Source organism: Mirounga leonina, unplaced genomic scaffold (assembly GCF_011800145.1).
Source record: "Mirounga leonina isolate KUSES-001 unplaced genomic scaffold, KU_Mleo_1.0 Mir_174, whole genome shotgun sequence".
Taxonomy (NCBI): Eukaryota; Metazoa; Chordata; class Mammalia; order Carnivora; family Phocidae; genus Mirounga; species Mirounga leonina.
Window position 1 is genome coordinate 29,985,867 of NW_023270451.1, and position 10,325 is coordinate 29,996,191.

At 39.6% G+C, this 10,325-nt stretch overlaps 1 pseudogene; it reads left to right on the top strand.

Moving 5' to 3' along the window:
• Window positions 1-6,453: 6,453 nt before the first annotated feature.
• On the top strand, window positions 6,454-7,237 carry LOC118021339 (annotated as a pseudogene).
• The last annotated feature ends 3,088 nt before the right edge of the window (window positions 7,238-10,325 follow it).

Consider the following 10,325-nt stretch of genomic DNA (forward strand, 5'->3'; position numbering starts at 1 on the left):
ATGTGTAAGCTTTTCTAATCCCTTGACCATTTAGAAGTTTGAAAGGTCCACAGAAGCTTTCAGACTTTTAGCCTTAGGGTTAAATGAAAATCTCTGAAGGTAGAAAAGTAAAACGGTTTAGGATAACATTAATTTTGAGAGTAAAGGTAACCTTCAGATTTATTTCCATGAAATACCATTCTTGCAAAAAAACACATGCTAATAGATAATTACTAATCAATCTGGTCTTCAGTACTGTAATTCTCTTGTTCTGAGGGGTATGTCAATTACAGATCAAGTGACTGTCAGGAGAAGTATGGAGTACTTCTTACATAAAATCTTTTCTTTAGAGCCCATGTATATGTTCTTTCCCTAGATCTCCTTAAGCATTTTTGTACTACTCAAAAAATACAAATGACTTTTATTTGTCCTTGAAAAGATAGTATTTTCATTGTAATATATGAGTATTTGTTTGCAATGGGCAATCTTGATCTTCTTTCAACAGCAGTATCCTGACCACGGGAATATTTTTTTTTTTAAGATTTTATTTATTTATTTATTTGATGGAGAGCATGCACAAGTGGGGGGAGGGGAGCTGCAGGCAGGGGGTGAGGGAGAAGCAGGCTCCCTGCCAAGCCAGGAGCCTGATGCGGGTTCGCTCCCAGGACCCTGGGGTCATGTCCTGAGTCAAAGGCAGACACTTAACTGACTGAGCCACTCAGGCACCTCCTGACTAAGGGAATATTAAATTATTTTAAAATATCTCTTCCCTGCCTGACTTGTGTGTTCTTTAGGCAGAATCTTTTCAAAGATTAGCAAATGATCACCAAAATTATGTGTTCACTGAGAAAAAGCATAGCTTTTAGTCTTTTTCAGTCAAGGAAACTATAAATTAAACATTTAGCTACATCTCTATGTAGAGATCCTGTCATGAAGTCAGTATGACTCTTTTCCCAATATTATAGAAGAACCTGGAATTTTGTCTTTCCGATAGTAATTTGAGAAAAAAAAAATCATAGTGTTCTCTATTTTAGGGGGAAGATTTTGAACACATTGTCTACGGTCGTTTATCCTGTGTCAGCTTGGTTAATCTGGAATTATGTTTCTCCAAAGCCCCTTCCCTGTGTGGCATTGGGTTAGAACTGACCAGAAGAAAAAGGTGGGGGGGAGGGGAAGGATAGCAGTAGTGATTGGTCTCAGCAGCTTAGCGTGCTGAGCCGTGGTCCAAGACATGTGTGACGGCAGGTTCCAGCTTGTCCTTCCTTTCCAGTATTCAGCATCCCGACTGCTGGCCCTGCTGAACTGCAGGGGCTCCCAGGCCCCAGAACGAGACCTTTGGCTGCTCAAAGGGGCAGTAGCTACACAAAGGCAACTGCTTTTTACAGACTTGTCCTCCAGCATGATTTCGTGGTCCCACATCAACAGCTTGGTACACCTTGTGTCCCAACTTCTACTGCAAGCTCCAGCTTGTCTACCTGCTCCAGAGCTTTGGCGGTTGCCAGTTCTCACAGCAGTGCTGTTTGTGTATAAATACAATCCTTGGGAACTAGCAGGAGGGATTAGCTCAGGAGAATGAGGGATATCTCAGTGTAGCATTTAACTGGTTTTAATTAGTAAGAGTTGGTGAACACAAATCTCGAACTACAGCAACAACTCACCATTGTGATGAGGAACTAAATATTTCACATAATTTTAATTTACCCAATACCTATATAATTTGAGTAAATAAACTGAAATACTAATTATTTTCAAAATTAAAAGTAAATCATTATTTTACTTACACCATAAGTATGGACACATTTTTAAATTTGAAATGAAGGCTTGCTCCTGATGCAGCATTGAGTGGAGATGCTGTTAATAGAATAGTGAAGAGAAAAAAAAGAATCTATGCCACAAATTTCATGATGAATGGTAATTGCAGGTCACTAGGACAGCAAAACCAGCGAATTTATTTTTGTGTAACAATTTTAAAACAATAAAGTGGACAATGTAAAGAGACATTTTCAATAAAATCAGAGTGAGTTTGATGTTTTCTTTCAACAAAGAGAATCAATTAAATTAGCCCCTTAAAATCAAAATTAAAAAGTAAACAGGATGAATTGGCTAAAATGAGAATTAAATGTATAACAAAAGTTTTAAAATGATTTTTAACAGAATCTGAATTTATAAATGACTTGAATTTTTGTATTAAACTTTTTAGATAGATGGTAAAAAATGATTATTCATGTTTTTATTTTTACCTTCTTTCAAGGTGACTACCAGACAATTAAAAATTAAATAAATGGCTTGCATTATGTTTCTCTTGGATAGTGCCAATCTAAAAAGTAAATAAAGACTGGAGTTAAAGTTTCATTCAGACACATCTGAGAGGCAAGATAAGGTTTCATTTTAGCATTCCAGATCTTTTCACTTCTAGGACATCTTCACAAAGGATATTTTAGTTTTTACTATGTAGTTTATAAATATTTGTATTTTTATGTCAATATTAATGGCTACTTGTGCCTATATGCACTAGTAAATATTGATGCATAAAAGACTTTCCCCATAAAGGGCACCTGTGTGGGTGGCTCAGTTGGTTAGGTGTCCAACTCTTGGTCTCAGCTCAGGTCTTGAACTTAGGCTCATGAGTTCAAGCCCTGTGTTGGGCTCCATGCTGGGCATGGAGCCTACTTAAAAAAAAAAAAAAAAAATTCCCCATAAACTTAGAAAATAGAGAAAACAACCTTATGTACCATACTACCCTATACAGTCACTGTCAGCATACCTATAGCTTTTCTAGCGCAAAATTTCTTTTAAAGTGAAAATAAAAGTGAGTGTTTGAAAAAGACACTTAAAAATATTTACCAACCACAACTAACATGACATGTAATTTTAAAAAAATGGGAAACAGTGTTGCTTATATTTATTTTTATGTATTCAGAATAATACTTAATATAATATTTAGTAACATTGGTGCATTTGAACTGTGAATTTTGAGTTTCATTAACCTTGCCCATTTAAGAACCAATCTTGGAATTTTCTTTTGCTGTGTGGTTTCAGTGGTGTCATTCATAACCATAATGTATCCTTTCTGGAATGAATTTCTTCCATAGATACCATGTAAGCAAGACAGACAGTGCTCTACCAATCCAAAGCCTGAATTATCAGGCTTGGGAGCCAACCTAATGTAATGACCAAACATACACTCTGTAGAAACTTAGACTTGCTCAGCTCTTGAAGGCAATTGTCAGCCCTTGAATTCACCAGAGATGTGACCTGTTTTGATGAATAGTCAGCAAGTGGATATTGATTCCAGCTGAAGATGCCTATCACCTGGGTTGACATTTAATATCTTTTGAAAGGATTCTCTTGAAAAGGGGAATAAAAGAAAGAACAAAAAAAGCCAAACTTGCATTATCATTCTTCAAAAATATTGATCAACTTGAAAGAAAATCAGTTTAAAAAGAAAGAGAAATAGAAATAAGATCTTAGTGTAAAAAATAAATGTCATTCGTTCCCAAACAGCTTGTGGGTGCCTAGAAGTTGGAAGGGACCTCTAGTGCCAAAGTCTGAGTCAGAAGTAGTTTTGATTCCTGTGTCTTATTCAGGATATACTTATCTTATTTGCAGAGTTTGTGTGGAGGACTATAACTGGTCATGGGAGTTATCTATCAGAATATTGAAATGTACCCCCCAGGGACAATTTTTCTTTCTTTTTTTTTTTTAGTGATTAAGTTTTTTTTAAATTTTTTTTAAAGATTTTATTTATTTATTTGAGAGAGAGAGAATGAGAGACAGAGAGCATGAGAGGGAGGAGGGTCAGAGGGAGAAGCAGACTCCCTGCCGAGCAGGGAGCCCGATGCAGGACTCGATCCCGGGACTCCAGGATCATGACCTGAGCCGAAGGCAGTCGCTTAACCAACTGAGCCACCCAGGCGCCCCTAAGTTTTTTTTAAATTTAATTTTATTATGTTAATCACCATACATTACATCATTAGTTTTTGATGTAGTGTTCCATGATTCATTGTTTGTGTATAACTTCCAGTGCTCCATGCAGTATGTGCCCTCTTTAATACCCATCACCAGACTAACCCATCCCCCCACCCCCCTCCCCTCTAGAACCCTCAGTTTGTTTCTCAGTGTTCATAGTCTCTCATGGTTTGTCTCCCCCTCCAATTTCAGGGACAATTTTTCTACTATTCTTATTTCATATTCCTGACCTTGTCGGGCAGGAGTGGAAATCTGAAAAGGATGTACAATTCAGGGTATAAATTTATGCTACTTAGCTAAATATGAAGCTCTGGAATGTGAAGGAGGTGAGACTTGCAGAATGGCAGAGTAAGATACTTGAACACTCTTTCCAGCAAAACACCAATTTAACTGGTAAAAATTATAAATAAAATCATTTAAAGTCTCTGGAAACTGTGAATGAATGGAGAAACATTCATTTAGAAAATGTACTAAATCTCAGAACAACAAAAACATGTGGCAGTTGAGCCTTGCACAAACTGCTCCCTTAACCCCCCAGCTCCTAGCTCTGCCTTACAGAACCTCTAGTCCAGGTGCTCTTCCCTGGGCAGATGCTACCAAGAAGAGAAACTCCCGCCCTCCCCTGAGCTCCTAGTCAAGGGCCAGTGTTTCCATTTCTCACCTTCATCCCAACCTCGTGTTGCGGAAGTTCTACCCAGGCAAATACAGTTGAGAGAAACAGGTTTCCCTTTTTCACCCAATCACTACTTAGAAAGCAGAAGCTCACCCTAAATGCAGCAGGCTGAAAATACCACTACCCCTCTTGTCCTTGGCCTGCCTCCCTTGTAGGGCAAAAGTTCCATGTCAGGAGGGGCAAGTCAAAAGGCCAAGGGGCAGCCATCCTGCCCATTTCCTTACAGCCACTTAAAGACCAGGGTGCCACTCTTGGAAAAGCAAGTTCTTACCCCCAGCAGTGGTGAGTGGTGCGAAGATGCTGCCCAGGAGGAAAGGCAGGCCATAAGAAGGAGGAGCTGCAGCTCTGGCTGAGGCAATCTGCTCAATTTGGAACCCAGAATGGGAAATTCTATGCCTCCGGGTGGTTTTAAAAACAATGTAAAATTTGTTGAGGTCAGCCAAGAGAGAGGGTAACCAGAGAAAAAGAAGAGCCATCCTAGGATCATAGACCGTCTTGGAAGTCAAGAAGACTATACACATGCGCTGCACTGCGTCCACTCTGTAGCAACCACTTAGCAGAGGGGCCGACTGTAAGCATTTCCCCATGGCACATGGCCCATCAACAGAGGGCAGAACCCTCACTGCCGTATGGGGTTTAAACACAAACTGACCAGGCATAAACTGAATGATAAATCACCCTCACCTAGGGACTACTAGAAAGCTAGGTATAAAAATAAAATCACACTAATCCCTGATAGTCTGGGAAACAATGCATACCCCAAGCTACTGCCTCTTGGGAGAGTTCCAAATGGGGATCTCTAAGCTACTCGTCCCTGAAGGAATATGTGACAACACATGAACTCCTAGAAGTGAATGTTAGCAGCCTCCAAGCCAATAAGTAGCTTATGCCAACCCAGGGGTGACTTTTACAGAGCCAGACCAAGAGATAAAAACAATGGAAAGACATCTGAGTAGGAACATGAGAGCCTGAACACTGGAAAGGAATTAAAATTTGCAGAAGTAGTTCAACAAAGTCATTAAGCAAATAAATGACCCCACAAACAAAGGAATGACCCCCAGGGAGTTCTCAGTATCCAGATATGCTGCAATATATCTAAAATACTTTACTTCCAAAAAAACAAAACAACAAAACCCTGAGATCTGCAAAGAAACAACAAAGTGTGATCCATACATAGGAAAAAATCGTAGGCAATAAAAACTGCTTTTAAAAGGGGCCACATGGTGAGATAGCAGACTTAGCAAACAGACTTCACAGCAGCTATTATAAATGTGTTTGAAGAGTAAAAGAAATAATGCTTAAGGAATTAAAGGTGTGATGACAATGCCTCATCAGAGTATAAATGAAGAAATAAAAATTATTTTTTAAAAAACACCTGGGGGGCACCTGGGTGACTCAGTCCATAAGCATCTGCCTTTGACTCAGGTTGTGATCCCAGGGTCCCGGGATCGAGCCCTGCATCAAGTCCCACATCGGACTCCCTGCTCGGCAGGAAGCCTGCTTCTCCCTCTCCCACTCCCCCTGCTTGTGTTCCCTCTCTCACTGTGTGTGTGTCTCTCTCTGTCAAATAAATAAAATCTTAAACAACAACAACAACAAAAACACCTGGAATGATGTCACCATGCGGGCGGCTGCCATTACAGAGAACTGAGCTCTGGGACTAGAAGGAGGGGAGGACGGCAGCGGCCGGGGACCGGTCCTGCAGGGGGCAGCCACCAGCAGCCACAAAGGCTAAAGAGAACCTGACAGAAGAATCCAACGTACAAGAGGTTCGATGTCCAGTCACCATCTGTGGAGATGTACATGGGCAGTTTCATGATCTCATGGAACTGTCTAGAATTGGTGGCAAATCATCAGATACAAACTATGGGAGATTATGTTTGACAGAGGATATTTATGGGAGATTATGGGAGAGTGGGAGATTATGGGAGATTTTTGTTTATGGAAGATTATGGTGACAGAGGATATTCAGTTGAAACAGTTACTCTGCTTGTAGCTGTTAAGGTTCGTTACTGTGAACACATCACCACTCTCCGAGGACATCATGAGAGCAGACAGATCACATGAGTATATGGTTTCTATGATGAGTGTTTAAGGAAATATGGAAATGCGAATGTTTGGAAATATTGTACAGATCTTTTTGACTGTCTTCCTTTCACTGCCTTGGTGGATGGGCAGCTAGTCCGTCTCCATGGTGACATCTCACCATCCATAGCTACACTGGATCACATCAGAGGGCTTGAGAGCCTAGAAGTTCCTCATCAGGGTCCAATGTGTGACTTGCTGTGTCAGATCCAGACGATCAGGGGGTTTGGGGTATATCCTGTCAAGGAGTTGGTTGCAACTTTGGGCAAGACATTTCTGAAACATTTAATCATGTCAGTGGCCTCCCACTGGTGTCCAGAGCTCACCAGCTGGTGATGGATGGATGTAACTGGTGCCACGACCAGAATGTAGTAACGATTTTCACTGCTCCAAACTATTGTTATCCTTATGGTAATCAGGCTGCAATCATGGAACTTGAGAATACTCTAAAATGCTTTCTTGCAGTGTGACCCAGCACGCAGCAGAGGTGAGCCAAATATTACTCAGAGTACCCCAGACCACTTCCTGTAATGAAATTTTAAACTTGTACAGTGTTACCACAAACCTTATATTGACCTAATGGAAATGGGAAGAGAACAGTAACTCCAAATTGTCAGAGAATAGTTAACATTCAAAATACTTGTTTTCAGATGGACCATTAGATGTGCCACATAAAAAGACAAAGCTTCTTGTCATGAACAGCCGTGACCACTTCAGAATGAACCAGTTCATTGCATGCAAGTGACATTGTTGGTGAAGAAACCAGTTTCTGGAGTAGCACTATTTCTAGTTACTTTTGCTTTCTCTGAGAGACTGCAGATTAGAAGATGTAAACATTAACACCTTGTGAATACTATTTAACTTCCATTTAGCTATAGCTTTACTCAGCATGGCTGTAAATAAGGATAGCAGCAAACGATCATTGGAGCTTTATGAACATTTTTAAAAATAAGTACCAAGGCCTTCCCTCTATTTGGGAGTTTTGCAATCCTTTTGTTTATTTTCAGGGATACCGTTTAATTTAATTGTATGATTTGTCTGCACTCAGTTTATTTCCCTTCTCAAATCTCAGCCTCATGTTGTTTTTTGTTATTGTCAGAATCTGGTGAGTGGTTTTGAACAGAATTGTTTTTCTCCCCCTCCTAGAAGACCATGTTACTGCATAAGAGCAGTGCAGTGCTTTTCATAATAAATTTATGAACTAAAAATGAATAAATAAATAAAACACCTGGAAATTCTGGAGATGAAAAGTAAAATAACCAAAATGAAAAATTCCATGGAGGAGCTTCACAGTAGACTCGAGGTCAGAGAAAGAATCAATAACCTGAAGATAGATCATTGGAGACCAGGCAATCTGAAGAGAAAAGTGAATAAAACAGGGGGACACCATTAAGGATGCAAAAATGTACATGATGGGTGTACCAGAGGGAGAGAAAAGAGGAAAAGGGACAGGAAAAAAAAAAAAAGGTCAAAGAAATGATGGCTGGAAACTTAACCAAATGTGAAGAAAGGCATCCATCAGCATATCCAAGAAGCCAAAGTCCAAGCAGGATAAATGGAAAGAGATCCACAACCAGATACATTGTAGTCAAAATGTTGAAAGACAGAGGCAAATCTTGAAAGCAAGTGAAAAAGTAACTCATTGTGTATTAGGAAACTCTAATAACATGAACAATTAACTTCTCATCAGTTAACAGTGGAGATCAGAGGACAGTGGGAAGACAGGCAGAGTGCTGAAAGTAAAAAACTGTCAAAAATCTTAACCCTCGTAAAACTATCCTTCAAAAATGAAGGTGAAGTAAAGATATTACCAAATAAAACCTGAGAGAATAGGATGCTAGAACATCTGCCTCATAAGGAATAATAGAGTTCTTGAAAGAGAACCAGAAATGGTAAAAGCTAAAAGCATAAACAACCCATAGGTCTGTCAACTGATAAAAGCATAAAGTGGGTTACATCCACAGCAGGGACTGTTACTCAGCCTTATAATGGAAGGAAGGACAGGTACATAGTTACATATTGATACATTTTGAAAAAAAAGTATGTTAAGTGAAAGAAGCCAGTCACAAAAAAATGATGTATGATCTCTTTTATATGATGTGTCTATAATATACAGCTTTTTAAAAAAAATATATTTTATTTATTTGACAGAGAGAGAGAACACAAGCAGGGGTAGTGGCAGGGAGAAGGAGAAGCAGGCTCCCCACTGAGAAGGGAGCCCGATGTGGGGCTTGATCCCAGGACCCTGAGATCATGACCTGAGCCGAAGGCAGACGCTTAACGACTGAGCGACCCAGTTACCCTCTAATATACAGCTTTATAAAGACAAATTAGCTTAGTCCCTGCTTCTGGCTGGGAGTGAGGTGAGCCAAAGTGGAGCGGCCTTCTTCAGGGGGAAAGAAAATGTTCTAAAATCAGATTGCAGTGATGATTGTACAATCTTGTGAATACACTAAATATCTCTGAATTTTATACTTTAAGTATAATTGGCACATAATGTTATAATAGTTTGAAGTGTATAGCATAGTGACTCAACTTCTTTATATGTTATGCTTGGCTCACTTTAAATGGATTTTATGGTATGTGGGTGATATCTCAGTAGCGTGGTTTTTAAAATAGCTGTGGCCCATGGAAGCATGCATCTTTGAAATGTACTTCTCTCTCCCATTGTATTAGTGTGTCCGTCTTTTCCCTTTTGTACTCCACTCCCCAAATGTTCAATAGATAAAAGTAAGTACTAGTCTTTATTCCTCTGATTAAGGATAATAGATAAAATTGTATTATTTCATGAAAGGACATTTTTAGCATAGCGTCTACTTAGTTAAGTTACCTATGTGTATTTAAAGAACAGCAACGAAACATCTAGACCAATATTGGTGGTGGTCCTGAAATAGTCAGGAAGATTCCAGTCTTTCCCATGTCTTTGGCTGGCTCCATACCAGATGTCATTGTGTTATTCCCCAGTCTATATAGTTCTCATAAAGTTTGCTCTTGACTCCCTTGACAGAAGTAGAGCCTACGACAGCAGTCAGTATTGACACATGTGTATAGATGGCCTTCCTTTTAATCATTAGTTACCTCCCATAACAGCCATTATCAGGACCAGCATTTATGAAATGCCCACTAGCATTCCCCTTGCTTTTGCGGTTCAGGGTTGAGGATCTTAGAAGAAGGGAACAATGAAGTTTTACAGATGTTTGTTCAGCATGCCAAGGGCACAACAAAATCTGGTGGCAATCCTGGGATTAGTACTTAGTTTTCTCATTTCACCTGCTGGGTGGCCAACTCACCTGCACCATGTCCCCACAGAAATAGTAAGTAGAAATTGTTTTACCATGTCTCATGTTTCTAATATGTTTGCTGAGATCTGCGTGTTCTAGCAAATTTTAAGGGGCACAGCTTTATAGTTAAAGTCATGCCATTCCCTTGGCTTGCATTTTAACTACTTTGCCATCTGGAGTTATTTTCTTCCATGCTGTTCTTCTAATCTTCCTCTCTTCTACCTCTTGGTATGTGGCGGTGGGCTTTACTGCAGGTATTTTGAATGAGATACTCAAACATTATTTGGATTTTTCTTTTCTGTTTAATGTCAAAGCTTATGTTTTTCTGTGCAAGTCTG